The sequence below is a fragment of the Nerophis ophidion genome, linkage group LG12 (assembly GCF_033978795.1).
Source record: "Nerophis ophidion isolate RoL-2023_Sa linkage group LG12, RoL_Noph_v1.0, whole genome shotgun sequence".
NCBI lineage: Eukaryota > Metazoa > Chordata > Actinopteri > Syngnathiformes > Syngnathidae > Nerophis > Nerophis ophidion.
Window position 1 is genome coordinate 3,711,311 of NC_084622.1, and position 17,913 is coordinate 3,729,223.

Consider the following 17,913-nt stretch of genomic DNA (forward strand, 5'->3'; position numbering starts at 1 on the left):
CAAAGGCTGACGCAAATCTTTGTTGACAGAAATGTTGCATTTTTGCAACGTTGGAAATAGGGGTGTAACGGTACGTGTATTCGTATTGAAACGTTTCGGCACGGGGGTATCGGTTCGGTTCAGAGGTGTCCCGAACGAGTTCCACACGGACAAATTAAGTAGCGTACCGCACAACACAAGGCATGCTAAAAGCGACAGGGTTACGATAGACTGACCATACCTCCTGTTTTCACCGGTTATGTCCTCTTTTGCGGGGCTGTCCGGGTGGAGTTTCTCAAATGCCTCAAATGTCCGGCATTTTAAGTTAGGGTTGCGTGTATTTTCAATGTACGTTTGGGGTTGAGAAGGGGTTAAAAACAAAACAAATTGTGCAAGCAGCAGCATTCGTGAGGAAGGGGCAGAGACAGAGAGAGCGAGAGAGTTATGACAAACGTGCATGCGTCGCCATACTCTGCTTTTTATCCATAGATTTATCAGATTTTATTTTTTATTATCTATAGCAGGGCTTTCAAAAGTGTGCCCCGGTGGCCATTTGCGGCCCACATCTAATGTTTTAAAGTTTTAAATAAAATCAACAAAGTTCACCTTTCGTGCATTCGCGCACAGCATAAAACGTTTGGTGGACAAAATGAGAAAATGGATGGAGACAAAGAAGGAGTGGCATAAAAAACGTCTTTTCTAAAAATACTATTAGAATGAACAAAAATTTTTAAAAAATTAAATAAAAAAGCTTAAAGGTGAAATGTAATTTAGAAAAAGTTGCAATGTTGACTAATAAAACAAAGCTGTTTTTTTTCATTTCAAACTGTCATGGCTCAAAACATAATATTAAATCAAAATCAATGTTATTATGAATTATTGATCTAAAAAGGTTTGCAATACTTCACATCAAATATTCCACAAAGAAAAATATTTTTGGTGGAAGATTTTGCAAATGTGGTAAATAAATAACCAAAAAATGTATATTTTGTTGTTTTCTTACTGTACCGAAAATGAACCGAACCGTGACTTCTAAACCGAGGTATGTACTGAACCGAAATTTTTGTGTACCGTTACACCCCCAGTTGGAAAACATTAGTAAAACGGATGCTTTTCACAGGAAGAGAGAACTTCTGGAAATTACTGGCTCAGAATGGCCAAAGGTGTAAATGTGTCTGCCCAGGTTTAAGGAAAGGCTGTCTTCTTCTAATGGATTTATTACAGTCTTTGCAACTTGGTAACATTTTGCTGTGGTCTGGAACAACATGGCGCACAAACAACTATCCGAAATGCAGCCAATATTACACACATAAGCTGTGTCATGAGACATGCAAATATAGATCAAATACACAAAGGACATAAGTAAATTAGATTAAATGAGCTCAAATATACCCACAAAAGAGGCATAAAGATGCTATATGTACATACAGCTAGCCTAAGTAGCATGTTAGCATCGATTCGCTTGCAGTCATGGATTGACCAATTATGGCGGACAAGCACTCCAGCAAATCAATAAAATCAACAAAGTTCACCTTTCGTGCATTCGCGCACAGCATAAAACGTTTGGTGGACAAAATGAGAAAATGGAGTGGCATAAAAAACGTCTTTTCTTAGCAGCGACGGAGAAAGTTGTACATGTAAACAAACTATGGCGAGTTAAAGGATCGCTGAAATTAGTAGTGCTTGTCTGATATAAATAGTGGGATTTCTAACAATTAAGGTTTGTGTCATGTTTGTACTCTGACAGAAACCGTAGTAAAACAACATTTTTATATTTTCTTTCATCTTTTTCTATTTCCACACATCTTTGAAAAAGCTCTAGGGAGCCACTAGGGCGGCGCTAAAGTAGCCGCGGTTTGTTGACCCCTGTCTTAAACAAAGGACAAGGTCTGCAACTGACGATTATTTCGATAGTCGATGAATCAATGATTATCTTAACAATTAGTTGATCAGATATTAAAGTGTAAAAAAATTTAATGGCTCTAATTTTTCCATCAACTTCTAAATGCAGTTTGAGTTAATTCAGGCATGTGCTTACTAACAAAAAAGATGACTCATTTTTTCCTAAATGCTTGTCTATACTGTAACAGTGCTGCTCGTTCAGCTGTTAGGAAAAATTAAATGACTAATACAATGTTGTCAATTTAAAAGAAAGGAAAGGCTAAAAAATCAATTAACCTTGTTTATGTATTAAAAAAGATAAAAGCCGCAATGAAAACAAACAAAAAAAACACAAAATCTAACTTCCTCAAAAAGAAAGACAATTTGTGATGTTTTATAAGCTGCACACTGATATATTGATTATTGATTAACTCTTGGCAGTTTTAGCAATCTAATAGACTCAATGTGTTGTATTGTATTTGATTTTTTTTTTAAAGGTTGTCTTTTTAATACATGTTTAATCTTATGCTACATCTGCGTTGGTGCCTGTGTGTGTGTGTGTGTGTGTGTGTGTGTGCGTGTGTGTGCGTGTGCGTGCGTGTGTGTGTGTGTGCATGCGCGCGTGTGTGTGTACGTGTGCGCGCATGTGTGTGTGTGTGCGCGTGTGTATGTGTGTGTGTGTATGAGGGGCCGTTAGGGACATTATTCAGAATTACCTCTTACATACACTACTGAAATGCTCTCACATAAACAACTGAAAAGTTTTTCTCTCACACACACCACTGAAACACTCTTATACACACTACTGAAACACTCTTATACATACTACTGAAATGCTCTCACGTAAACAACTGAAATGTTTTTCTCTCACACACAATACTGAAACACTCTTATACACACCACTGAAACACTCTTATACACATTACTGAAATGCTCTTACATACACTACTGAAATGCCGTCACATACACTACTGAAATGCTTTCACATAAACAACTGAAATGTTTTTCTCTCACACGCACCACTGAAACACTCTTATACACACTACTGAAATGCTCTTACATACGCTACTGAAATGCTCTCACATACACTACTGAAATGCTCTTACATACGCTACTGAAATGCTCTTACAAAAACAACTAAAATACTCTCACATAAACAACTAAAATGCTCTCACATAAACAAGTAAAATGCTCTCACATAAGTAAAATGCTCTCACATAAACAAGTAAAATGCTCTTACATAAACAAGTAAAATGCTCTCACATAAACAACAAAAATGCTCTCACATAAACAACTAAAATGTTTTACTCTCACGCACACACACACCACTTGCGTGTGAGAGACAACAATTTTAGTAGTATGTGTGCAAGGATTTCAGTTATATGTATAAGAGCATCTTACCAGTGTATGTGAGAGGATTTCACTAGAGTGTATGAGTGACACTGCATTCCGGTTCAGGTCACCTATAATGCCCGCCCCTTTTCAGTTTTTTTTGGTTTTTTTTTAAAGCCGAGTTGTTTGTGGAAAAAATGTCTGCCGAACTACCAACAAGTAGCTTCACAGAGGCACAGTCCGCAGCATTATCGAGCGCCTCTCCCACCATATGGACATCGGGGCAAGAGGAGGAAAAGGTAATTAGAAATTATTTATTTCTAAATGATTGTTGAATCCCACGGAATGTAAGGCAACATAGCATTTTAGCCATTAAGCTACAATGCCTTGTGTGCCTCCACTACAAACAAGTTAGCAACTAATGTTTCTGCGGCTCCTAAGAGTCTCACATCAATTGCAAACTTGCAGTTTGTCTCGGAGGAAACGTAAAAACTACACTGTCAAATCAGCTAATAATGTTTGCAGAGTTGTTGCTATGGTAACATGTCGAAATGTGAGTCACGTCGTGGTATGTCAGTAGCTGATCGAATAGTAATAATAATAGATTACATTTATTTAGCGCTTTTCTTTGGACTAGATAAGGAGTCCCCAAACTACGGCTCGCCGGTTACGGCCCGCCAACGTCCAACATCCGGCCCATATTATTTTATATAATTATTTTAAATCTGTCTTTTCTAATCCATTTTTTGATGTCCCCTAGCCGATCGAGCAAATCATATTGTCTAAAAATGCATTTTCCCGCATGACTTATATTTTCTTAGCTGTTTTCATGTGATCTGATTGTTACATTCTTATTTCAGAGTCACCACGCAGCTGCATGACCATTTCAACAAGGACGGAATACACAACCTCTGGATTCATGGAACTTCTCTGCACACAAATATATTGTTGGGAATATTCAATACATTTCACATAAATAAATTTAACATCTTTTTTTTTTTGCTTAAAAAAGTTTCCTTGTGACTTATTATTCATATACTTTTCAATGTTTCCTGTAGTCAGACAGTAGACATCGTTTGTCTAAAATTACAGTTCAAGTCAATGTGTTAATATTTACACCTAGCCCCTAACATAATAATCATAAGACAAAAAATTGTGTAGCACAAACGTTTGGGACAAGTTTAGGGAGATTTTGACAAAGTGTGTGTGGTGGTGGGGGGCTGGATGACATCACTAGTCGGAACATGTATTTTAAAATCACTTAAAAACCTCAATGGTAGAAACAAGTATTTACAGCACAAACATTGCAGTGTTATTTTGATATTTGCAATAATAAAGTGGGCAACTTCATACAGGTCTGTGTAACAGGTTCTTTTTTATTTATTTTTTTACAAAATGTTTAAACAAAACCTTAATTCACAGAATACACTGCACAAGTGAAGAAAACATTTTAACAAACCATATAATTCCCATGTTGTTCACTGAATAAAGTGCAGAATTAAAGTGAAAATGTCTATTCCACAATTGCCATCATTATCAAGTGGGTTCACTTGTTGAAAAATGTTCATTATCGTCTCACTAATGTTTAAATCTATGTTTGGAATTACAATATTATTTGTCTGTAGTTCAGGTAATTGACCTTCTTGTCAGCATTAAAATGCTCCTTATAGCTGGATGGATTCCTACATTATTAATGACACCTGAATGCCACATCTGAAGTGGTGTCTGCCTCCTTCTGTTGGGATGCAGAGAAGTTGTTTGGAAGCCAACTTCCATGAATCCAGAGGTTGTGTATTCCGTCCTTGTTGAAATGGTCATGCAGCTGCGTGGTGACTCTGAAATAAGAATGTAACAATCAGATCACATGAAAACAGCTAAGAAAATATAAGTCATACGGGAAAATGCATTTTTAGACGATATGATTTGCTCGATCGGCTAGGGGACATCAAAAAATGCATTAGAAAGACACATTTAAAATAATAATACAAAAAATAATAATTTCAGCGGGCCGGATGTTGGACGTTGGCGGGCCGTAGTTTAGGGACCCCTTATCTAGTCCACGGAAAAGTGCTAAATAAATGTAATCTATTATTATTACTAGTCGATCAGCTACTGATATACCACGATAGATGCGAGACTCTTAGGAGCCGCAGAAACACTAGTTGCTAACTTGTTTGTAGTGGAGGCACACAAGGCTAACTGCATAATGGCTACAATGCTATGTTGCCTTACATTCCGTGGGATTCAACAATCATTAAGAAATAGATCATGTGTGATTACCTTTTCCTCCTCTTGCCCCGATGTCCATGTGGTAGAAGATGCGCTCGATAATGCTGCGGACTGTGCCTCTGTGAAGCTACTTGTTAGTAGTTCGGCAGACATTTTTTCCGCATATAACTCGGCTTTAAAAAAAAACAAAAAAAAACTGAAAAGGGGCGGGCATTATAGGTGACCTGAACGCAGTGTCACTCATACACTCTAGTGAAATCCTCTCACATACATTGGTAAGATGCTTTCACACACACTAGTAAGATGCTCTTATACATATAACTGAAATCCTTGCACACATACTACTAAAATTGTTGTCTCTCACACGCAAGTGGTGTGTGTGTGCATGAGAGTAAAACATTTTAGTTGTTTATGTGAGAGCATTTAGTTGTTTATGTGAGAGCATTTTACTTGTTTATGTGAGAGCATTTTACTTGTTTATGTGAGAGCATTTTACTCGTTTATGTGAGAGCATTTTACTCGTTTATGTGAGAGCATTTTACTTGTTTATGTAAGAGCATTTTAGTCGTGTGTATAAGAGAGTTTCAGTATTGTGTGTGAGAGAAAAACATTTCAGTTGTTTATGTGAGAGCATTTTGTTGTTTATGTGAGAGCATTTTACTTGTTTATGTGAGAGCATTTTACTTGTTTATGTGAGAGCATTTTACTTGTTTATGTGAGAGCATTTTACTTGTTTATGTGAGAGCATTTTACTAGTTTGTGTAAGAGCATTTTAGTTGTTTGTGTGAGAGCATTTCAGTAGTGTATGTAATAGCATTTCAGTATTGTATGTGAGAGCATTTCAGTAGTGTATGTGAGAGCATTTCAGTAGTGTATGTGAGAGCATTTCAGTAGTGTGTGTAAGAGCATTTTAGTCGTGTGTATAAGAGAGTTTCAGTATTGTGTGTGAGAGAAAAACATTTCAGTTGTTTATGTGAGAGCATTTTGTTGTTTATGTGAGAGCATTTTACTTGTTTATGTGAGAGCATTTTACTTGTTTATGTGAGAGCATTTTACTTGTTTATGTGAGAGCATTTTACTTGTTTGTGTGAGAGCATTTTAGTTGTTTGTGTGAGAGCATTTCAGTAGTGTATGTGAGAGCATTTCAGTCGTGTATGTGAGAGCATTTCAGTAGTGTATGTAAGAGCATTTTAGTCGTGTGTATAAGAGAGTTTCAGTATTGTGTGTGAGAGAAAAACATTTCAGTTGTTTATGTGAGAGCATTTTATTGTTTATGTGAGAGCATTTTACTTGTTTATGTGAGAGCATTTTACTTGTTTATGTGAGAGCATTTTACTTGTTTATGTGAGAGCATTTTACTTGTTTATGTGAGAGCATTTTACTTGTTTATGTAAGAGCATTTTAGTTGTTTGTGTGAGAGCATTTCAGTAGTGTATGTAAGAGCATTTCAGTAGTGTATGTGAGAGCATTTCAGTCGTGTATTTAAGAGCATTTTAGTCGTGTGTATAAGAGAGTTTCAGTATTGTGTGTGAGAGAAAAAAATTTCAGTTGTTTATGTGAGAGCATTTCAGTAGTGTGTATAAGAGTGTTTCAGTGGTGTGTGTGAGGGAAAAACATTTCAGTTGTTTATGTGAGAGCATTTCAGTATTGTGTATAAGAGTGTTTCAGTAGTGTGTATAAGAGTGTTTCAGTGGTGTGTGTGAGAGAAAAACATTTCAGTTGTTTATGTGAGAGCATTTCAGTAGTCTATGTAAGAGGTAATTCTGAATAATGTCCCTAACGGCCCCTCTTATGTGTGTGTGTGTGTGTGTGTGTGTGTGTGTGTGTGTGTGTGTGTGTGTGTGCGTGCGCGTGCATTTTTGTGTGTGTGCGTGTGTGTATGTGTGTGTGTGCGCATGTGTGTGTGTGTACATGTGTGCGTGTGTGCATGTGTTTGTGTGTTTGTGTGTGTGGTTGGCATTTGTTAAAGTGTCTTACAGCATTGCAAATTAACCTTGCTTATAAAGATACTGGAACTGATATAGACTAGGGCCGGGCGATATGGCCTTTTTTAAATATCTCGATATTTTTTAGGCCATATCGCGATACATGATATATATCTCGATATTTTGCCTTAGCCTTGGATGAACACTTGATGAATATAATCACAGCAGTATGATGATTCTATGTGTCTACATTAAAACATTCTTCTTCATACTGCATTAATATATGCTCATTTTGAACTTTCATGCAGAGAGGGAAATCACACCTAAGTCAATTGACCAAAAGTGTATTTTTCAAACGGTTATTAAGCAGTGGCACAAACATTCATGTTATTTCAAAACAGAAAGTGAGATTTTTAGAGACATTTTAAAACAATCTATTGGTGCACTTTTGTGCATGATGTCACTAAGATGACATATCAAAACAACACTAAATTAAAGTGCAATTTTTGTACAGAACGCCACTACAATAGTTTAAAACAAATAAAGTGCACTTTTGTGCATGATGTCACACAAGATATTTCAATAACTGTCAAATAAAAATGTGCTGCATAATAGGAAATCAAATAATGTATGTCCTTTGCTATGTGGTAGGTTCCTGCAGATGTTACCTCCTTCTGTTGTTGACTATTTCTTTCATACGGTGTTGATGTGGAAATGTTTGCCTCGGCATTTTGATGGTGTGGGCGTGTGGCACCGAACCGAGATGTTGACTTGCGGAGTAAACACTCTTCATTCTCTAGCAGATGACTTTTCAAATGATGCTACATATTTACAGTAATACTACTTTTTGTAGCAACGCTTTTGCCCCACACTTGACAAATTATAGTTGTCTGTTCGACATTCCCGCTTGAAATCAAACCACTGGCAGATGATGGACCCCTTGCTGTATTTCTTGGGAATTAATTCTTCCTTCATTTGTTACCAGATTCGCACCTTCTTTCTCTCGTATTACCACTAGCATCACAGCTAACGTTACCCATGCCGCTACCTCTCTGCTCCGCGAGGGCGTATACGTATGTGACGTATGTAAGAAGGTGCGCTTGTTTTATGTCTCTGTGAGAAGGAGAGACAAGAAAGAGTGGGAAGAGCCTGTAGTGTAATGCCCGCAGCTAAAAGCAACTGTGTGAGAACGTATACTCGGATATCCCAATATAGTCATTGTCTATATCGCACAGAGACAAACCCGCGATATATCAACTATATCAATATATCCCCCAGCCCTAATATAGACAAAGTTTAGCTGGTTGACTTCGACTAAAATGATAGTTTAAGTTATGTTTCACACAACTATGTCTCACTCTTGTTAGCTTGCTAACAAGGTAGAAGCTAACACTCTTACCGAGGTCGAGACCGTGTCCTCCCTCCAAATGTCCCACATCATGTCTCCCATTTAAAAACTGGCATATCACTGATGTACTGCCATAAAAACGAGGTCCACTTTGCAAACAGAGCTAAGAATTCATGTTTTTAAACAAGAATAAGATGAAATATCCTCAAACTTCACATGTTAGCAATGGCAATGTTGATGGCAAGTGACTCACTCCGGCCCGGAAAAGCACGAGTGATGACGTCACGACTATTTGTCAAAATAATTTGTCAACCATGTAGACTAATTGTTGCAGTACCTTGAAGGTAGAAAAGCGCTATACAAGTACAACCCATTTATTTAGCAGAAAAACAGCCCCAAAGCTGACAGTTTGTCTATGTTTTAGTTTTTTCCCCTGCATTTGTCTGTTTCCTCAGTGTTTAGTATTTCCTGTCCTTAGTTCCTGTTTAGTGCTCTTATTTTGTCAGCTTCCTGTCTTGTTTCCTGAGTGCTGTGTTCCTCTTCAGCTGCGGCTGATTGGCACCTGGCCACACCTGTTGCCAATCAGCCCGCTCCTATTTGTACCTGTTTAGTGTTGTGTCAGTTGCTGTCATTTGTATTGTCATTGCCACATGTCGCTCTTGTCGTGTTGTTTTGTTACAGCTACTACCTGTCGTGCTACATTTTGTCCTGGTCGTCGTGGCGGTAAGGTGTTTCTGTTAGCATTAGCCATTTCCAGTTTTTCCTGTTTGCTACCCGCTAGTTTCCACGCTAGGTACGTTTTTGTTTCTTGCTAACTTCTATGCTAAAGACCCATCCATCCATCCACTTCCTACCGCTTATTTCCTTTTGGGCTCGCGGGGGGCGGCGGCGCCTATCTCAGCTACAATCGGGCGGAAGGCGGGGTACACCCTGGACAAGTCGCCACCTCGACGCAGGGCCAACACAGATAGACAGACAACATTCACACTCACATTCACACACTAGTGCCAATTTAGTGTTGCCAATCAACCTAGACCCTTAGTTTGTTATTCCGCCCATGTGTGCGCTTTTTGTTTGTACCCTTTTGGGGTTTTTTTTGTCCTACTATTTAATTAAATCATGTTTACTTACCAAATGCCTGCCTCCTTCTCTGTATCTTGGGGTTCGACACCAAATAACTGTGACACCCATGCTTCACAGTAGGCTTTTTAGACCAGTTGATCTGCCGCTTCTTTTTTTTGTCCTATGTCCCCCCCTCCCTTGTGGAGGGGGTGCGGTACTGGCTGTCCAGAGTCGAGACCCAGGATGGACCGCTCTTCGGAACCCAGGATGGACCGCTCGCCTGTATCGGTTGGGGACATCTCTACGCTGCTGATCCGCCTCCGCTTGAGATGGTTTCCTGTGGACAGGACTCTCGCTGCTGTCTTGGATCCGCTTTGAACTGAACTCTCGCGGCTGTGTTGGAGCCACTATGGATTGAACTTTCACAGCACCATGTTAGACCCGCTCGACATCCATTGCTTTCGGTCCCCTAGGGGGGGGGGGGGGGGGGGTTGCCCACATCTGAGGTCCTCTCGAAGGTTTCTCATAGTCAGCATTGTCACTGGCGTCCCACTGGATGTGAATTCTCCCTGCCCACTGGGTGTGAGTTTTCCTTGCCCTTTTGTGGGTTCTTCCGAGGATGTTGTAGTCGTAATGATTTGTGCAGTCCTTTGAGACATTTGTGATTTGGGGCTATATAAATAAACATTGATTGATTGATTGATTGATTAATTGGGATGCAACTCAGTATTCTTCTTCCTCCAAACACGACGAGTTGAGTTTATACCAAAATGGATACATGGATGATAGAGCGGAGGATTGGGAGAATGTCATGTGGTCAGATGAAACCAAAATAGAACTTTTTGGTATAAACTCAACTTGTCGTGTTTGGAAGAAGAAGAATACTGAGTTGCATCCCAAGAACACCACACCTACTGTGAAGCATGGGGGTGGAAACATCATGCTTTGGGGCTGTTTTTCTGCTAAGGGGACAGGACGATTGATCCATGTTAAGGAAAGAATGAAAAGGGCCATGTATCGTGAGATTTTGAGCCAAAACCTCCTTCCATCAGTGAGAGCTTTGAATGGTTGACCAAATACTTATTTTCCACCATAATTTACAAATAAATTCTTTAAAATTTCTATAATGTGAATTCCTGGATTTTTTTTTCACATTCTGTCTCTCACAGTTGAAGTGTACCTATGATGAAAATGACAGACCTCTGTCATCATTTTAAGTGGGAGAACTTGCACAATCGGTGGCTGACTAAATACTGTTTTGCCCCACTGTGTCGCCCAGCCCTAGTTTGTAATAAATCTCTTTCGGACTTTGGGATACATGAAGTGTTTCAAAGTTGGCTTTTGCTCTCATTCACTCCGATCTCTTCCTCCCTCTGTGGTCTACACCGCGGTGCAGGACCGTGCTCTTCTCCCTGACGTCACTCGTGGTTCTGTTCATCCTCACCGACTGGATCAACTGGGACAGACTGAACCGAGGCTTCCTGCCCACCGATGAGCTCTCCAGAGCTTTCCTGGCCTCCTTCATCTTGGTCTTCGACCTCCTCATTGTCATGCAGGTATGAGCGCTCTCTAGTGGCCAATTAAAAACAAGAAGCTCGCCAGGATGACTCCTGGTTTCTCACTCCATCTTAATGCCAATTCGCGTCCGATCATCCCCACTCCCCAATTTATCAATGAGGCAGCGAGAAGTGGCGTTTGATCATTCACAGCTGCAGAGGACACACACACATGCATATTGCATACACACTTCCCATGTAAGCACACACACAGTTGACTCCTTATTCTTCTGTTCTCCCTCAGAAAATCCTCCGCCATGAACCCTTAGCTGCGCGTTCCCTTGTGGGCCGCCTTCATTTCCTTTAATGATGACTCACAGGATTTTTCCTCACTTCCACACAAACTACTGCTTCCCATAGGAAAGTGTACATCAATAAAGCTATGGCTCATGAATATGCAAATGTGTTTGTCTGGGTAAAAACAACAACTTTGAAAAGTTCTTTCCACCAAATGTAAAGGCGAGGGGTTCTACAAACCCCGTTTCCATATGAGTTGGGAAATTGTGTTGGATGTAAATATAAACGGAATACAATGATTTGCAAATCCTTTTCAACTCATATTCAGTTGAATGCACTACAAAGACATACTAGATGTTCAAACTCATAAATTTTTTTTGCAAATAATAATTACCTTAGAATTTCATGGCTGCAACACGTGCCAAAGTAGTTGGGAAAGGGCATGTTCACCACTGTGTTACATCACCTTTTCTTTTAACAACACTCAATTAACGTTTGGGAACTGAGGAAAGTAATTGTTGAAGCTTTGAAAGTGGAATTCTTTCCCATTCTTGTTTTATGTAGAGCTTCGGTCGTTCAACAGTCCGGGGTCTCCGCTGTCGTATTTTACACTTCATAATGGGAGACAGGTCTGGAATGCAGGCGGGCCAGGAAAGTACCCGCACTCTTTTTTTTTTACGTAGCCACGCTTGATTGATTGATTGAAACTTTTATTAGTAGATTGCACTGTACAGTACATATTCCATAAAATTGACCACTAAATGGTATCACCCGAATAAATTTTTCAACTCGTTTAAGTCGGGACCACGTAAATCAATTGACATTGTTGTAACACGCGCTGAATGTGGCTTGGCATTGTCTTGCTGAAATAAGCAGGGGCGTCCATGAAAAAGACGGTACTTAGATGGCAGCATATGTTGTTCCAAAACCTGTATGTACCTTTCAGCATTAATGGTGCCTTCACAGATGTGTAAGTTACCCATGCCTTGGGCACTAATGCACCCCCATACCATCACAGATGCTGGCTTTTGAACTTTGCCTCGATAACAGTCTGAATGGTTCGCTTCCCCTTTGGTCCGGATGACACGATGTCGAATATTTCGAAAAATAATTTGAAATGTGGACTTGTCAGACCACGGAACACTTTTCCACTTCGCATCAGTCCATCTTAGATGATCTCGGGCCCAGAGAAGCCGGCGGGGTTTCTGGATGTTGTTGATAAATGGCTCTCGCTCTGCATAGTAGATGTAGCAACAAACTGTATTTAGTGACAGTGGTTTTTTGAAGTGTTCCTGAGCCCATGTGGTGATATCCTTTAGAGATTGATGTCGTTTTTTGATACAGTGCCGTCTGAGGGATCAAAGGTCATGGTCATTCAATGTTGGTTTCCGGCCATGCCGCTTACATGGAGTGATTTCTCCAGATTCTCTGAACCTTCTCATGATATTATGCACCGTAGATGTTGAAATCCCTACATTTCTTGCAATTGCACTTTGAGAAACGTTGTTCTTAAACTGTTTGACTATTTGCTCACGCAGTTGTGGACAAAGGGGTGTACCTCGCCCCATCCTTTCTTGTGAAAGACTGAGCATTTTTTGGGAAGCTGTTTTTATACCCAATCATGGCACCCACCTGTTCCCAATTAGCCTGCACACCTGTGGGATGTTCCAAATAAGTGTTTGATGAGCATTCCTCAACTTTATCAGTATTTATTGTCACCTTTCCCTACTTCTTTGTCACGTGTTGCTGGCATCAAATTCTAAAGTTAATGATTATTTGGAAAAAAATAAAAATTGTTTATCAGTTTGAACATCCATTGCTTTCGTCCTCTCTGAGGTTCTCATAGTCATCATTGTCACCGACGTCCCACTGGGTGTGAGTTTTCCTTGCCCTTATGTGGGCCTACCGAGGATGTCGTAGTGGTTTGTGCAGCCCTTTGAGACACTAGTGATTTAGGGCTATATAAGTAAACATTGATTGATTGATTGATTGATTGATTGATTGATTGATTGAACATCAAATATGTTGTCTTTGTAGCATTTCTTTGTAGGAATATGGGTTGAAAATGATTTGCAAATCATTGTATTCCGTTTATATTTACATCTAACACAATTTCCCAACTCATATGGAAACAGGGTTTGTATTTCATATTTTACAATACTGTGTGAATGTGAGTGTGAATGTTGTCTGTCTATCTGTGTTGGCCCTGCGATGAGGTGGCGACTTGTCCAGGGTGTACCCCGCCTTCCGCCCGATTGTAGCTGAGATAGGCGCCAGTGCCCCCCGCGACCCCAGAAGGGAACAAGCGGTAGAAAATGGATGGATGGACAATACTGGTACTAGGGTTGTACGGTATACCGGTCATCATCATCGGCGGTCACTCGAACGAGTATGACGATCCTCCTGGTAGGGGTGTATCCCTTTATGGAGGATGCCTGTGCGTGACTTAGTTTAATGTGGGGAGACTGGTGCACAGAATCGGGTCAGGGTCCAGTGGCATGGAGTCCAAGATGACTGGGGACACTTTTCTGCCGCAGCCTTTTCCGCCATCGCAGCCGTTGTGGTAGTTCTTAAATCTACCGTCTTCCGCCTGCACCGCCACTGAGGTATTCACCGTATCCCTGGCTAGGGGGCAGTCAGGTACTAGGCCAGGGGTGTCAAACATAAGGCCCGTGGGCCGGATCAGGCCCGCGAACAGGTTTTTTTCCGGCCCGCGCAGTCAAGGCGTTGAGGGGTTCCGGTTTGGTGACCGCAGGATTAGGTCTCTGCTTTTTGCAGATGATGTGGTCCTGATGGCTTCATCTGACCGGGATCTTCAGCTCTTACTGGATCGGTTTGCAGCCGAGTGTGAAGCGACCGGAATGAGAATCAGCACCTCCAAGTCCGAGTCCATGGTTCTCGCCCGGAAAAGGGTGGAATGCCATCTCCGGGTTGGGGAGGAGACCCTGCCCCAAGTGGAGGAGTTCAAGTACCTAGGAGTCTTGTTCACGAGTGGGGGAAGAGTGGATCGTGAGATCGACAGGCGGATCGGTGCGGCGTCTTCAGTAATGCGGACGTTGTTCCGATCCGTTGTGGTGAAGAAGGAGCTGAGCTGGAAGGCAAAGCTCTCAATTTACCGGTCGATCTACGTTCCCATCCTCACCTATGGTCATGAGCTTTGGGTCATGACCGAAAGGATAAGATCACGGGTACAAGCGGCCGAAATGAGTTTCCTCCGCCGTGTGGCGGGGCTCTCCCTTAGAGATAGGGTGAGAAGCTCTGCCATCCGGGAGGAACTCAAAGTAAAGCCGCTGCTCCTTCACATCGAGAGGAGCCAGATGAGGTGGTTCGGGCATCTGGTCAGGATGCCACCCGAACGCCTCCCTAGGGAGGTGTTTAGGGCAAGTCCAACCGGTAGGAGGCCACGGGGAAGACCCAGGACACGTTGGGAAGACTATGTCTCCCGGCTGGCCTGGGAACGCCTCGGGATCCCCCGGGAAGAGCTAGACGAAGGGGGCTGGGGAAAGGGAAGTCTGGGTTTTCCTGCTTAGGTTGTTGCCCCCGCGACCCAACCTCGGATAAGCGGAAGAAGATGGATGGATGGACGATTTAAAAATTTGGCTCACGACTTGATGATATGGAAAAATGTTTTTCTTCCTGAAGATAAAGCATTTGAGAAGCACTCAACTCACACATGCTTACTCCAAATCATCATTGATGCAGAAGCAGCAGACAATAACCAACATTATGTTTCATGTTGATTGGAAATTCCCCCGACAGCTCGTACAGCAAATGAATATGTTTGTCTTGATACAAGGAATAACGTTAGCTAACTTAGCATCAACTTAAGACAATGATGTTGCCTAGCTAGCTAGGACTTCACTTACATCTCTCATTCCTGCTGCTTCTTCTCTGCTGCGGGCGAATAACTTTCTTAAATCCATCTAGGAGTTACAGTTTGAGTCAATTCAAAATCAAAATATTGTAATTTAGAAATTGTTGTTGGCTAACGTCACCTACCTCACGCAGTGATTCGAATCCCCTCTCTCTCGCTCTCTCTCTGTCTCTCTCTCTCTCAACCGAAGTCTCGATCCACACGTGAATAAATTACCATATTAAGTAGCCATGTGCTCATTGTTATGTGGAGTGAATACAGTAGCAATCAATTACCATACTAAGTAGTATGTGCGCTGGTGTCTATGTTATGTAGACTTAAAACTCTGAAGCGTTTTTTATTATTGGTGAAATTTTTACTGGGGCACTGCAGATCAACAGTGGGGCACGTGCCCCACTGAAATATTTCTGGCGACGCCCCTGCTCGGGACATGGCATTTAGGTAATAACATGACTCAATTTAAACAAAAAAAAGATACAAACAAAAATCGCTCGCAGTGTAGGCACAACTTGGGCTAAGGAAGAAAGCTAACGCATAAACAGACTATGAACATAAATCAAACAAAAAATACTTGGCATGGCATAAAGCACGAAACTATGGCAAGGCATGAAACAAGTCAGCACAGAGCAAGAAAAGATCACATTGACGCCAGAGTGACTGACTGGCAAAGACAAGCTTAAATGCTGCCTCTGATTAGTGCTCGGGAAGCAAGTGAGCGGGCATTTTGTCCACCAGAGACAGGTGGACGAAATGAGTAACAAAGGAAACCAGACAAGGGAGTGGAAAAAAACAGGAACTTAAAGAGTCCACATGGCCAAACAAAAACATGATCAACAGACATGACATTTTATTCATTATTGGTTAGCTTCAGAATAACAATGCTATGAAAAAGAATAAGAGACGTGTTATACTCTAAAAATGTTGGTCTTACTTAAAAATGCACACATTTAGTTGTATTTAGTGTTAAAAAATATGATATGGCTCTCACGGAAATACATTTTGAAATATTTGGCTTTCATGGCTCTCTCAGCCAACAAGGTTCCCGACCCCTGGGCTAAAGGCTAAAACTTTCCAACTCCATCTTTCTACTTGGACTTCTCCATTATTAATTGAACAAATTGCAAAAGATTCAGCAACACAGATGTCCAGAATACTGTGTAATTATGCCATTAAAGCAGACGACATTTAGCTGTGTGTGTGCATAGCGCTCATACTTCCTAAAAACGCGTGACGTCTTGTGTACACGTCATCATTACGCGACGTTTTCAAGACGAAACCCCCGGGGAAATTTAAAATGGTAATTTAGTAAACTAAAAAGGCCGTATTGGCATGTGTTGCAATGTTAATATTTCATCATTGATATATAAACTATCAGACTGCGTGGTCGCTAGTAGTGGCTTTCAGTAGGCCTTTAATGATTAAACAGGGCTGCACGCCCCCTAGAGGTCACCTCCGTGCTGCTATAGTTCACGGACTGTCAATCCTCGGTGAGAAAAGATGCGCTCTGCTGTTCTCAAACTAATTAATGATCCGTTTGGATTCCTGCCTTCAAGCGAGGCTTTACTTCTTATGGGTGGGTATGTACACGTCTTTTTTTAGGACTCTCCCTATATTTGTCGTGGTGTTGGAGGCGTATTTAAATGCCATGCTCGTTAGCGCCATGCATGGCAGCGCCCGCCACGGAACACAAAGACCACTGGAGGGTCCTAATTAATATCTTAGGGGGGGAGGCTGCAGGATGTTGTTGCTATGGCTTCATCTCTTGTAGAGTTTGGTGTGATTTGCACAGACTGTCTGGTTGTTGCACATCTTTACATTCGCTTATCCTCGTCAAGAATGTCGGCCAGAAAAAGGCTTGCAGTGCTAAGTGCAGTGGACTTCATTAACAGCCAGAGACTTGTTATACGGTTCCTTGGGAATTTTACCATGTGGAGATAATTGACTGTGGTTATATTCGCTGCACTGCTAACAGTGGGAGTCTTGGTAAATGATTCTGGCTTAATAAAATCTAATGTAATGTGTTTTGTTCCAGCAATAGGACTTTAAAGGTAGGTGTGTACACTGCAAAAACTGAAACCTAAGTAAGATTAACTATCTCAAATAAAGGTGATATTTGCTTATTTTCTGTCTAAGATCAAGGGTCCCCAAACTACGGCCCTAGCGTCCAAAATCCGGCCCGCGGGAAGTCATAAGTTAAAAAAAAATTATTTGATTTTTCATTTTCATTTTTTTTTAATCTGTCATTTCTAATCCATCATATTATTGTTACCTGTTGTGTCTCCTAGCCGCTTAGTCAAGTCATATTGTCGAAAAATACGTTTTACCATCGATAACTTGACATCAGCAGCAAGTGCGCGCTCTTTCAGTCAATTATATATATATATATATATATATATATATATATATATATATATATATATATATATATATATATATTTAAAAAAATATATATATACATATATGTACATATATATATATATGTCTTGATTG

The 17,913-nt window shown here is 40.8% G+C and overlaps 1 pseudogene; it reads left to right on the top strand.

The window, feature by feature from the left end:
* The window catches only part of LOC133563735 (transmembrane protein 117-like), a 146,439-nt pseudogene that overhangs the window by 108,363 nt on the left and 20,163 nt on the right, over positions 1 to 17,913 (top strand).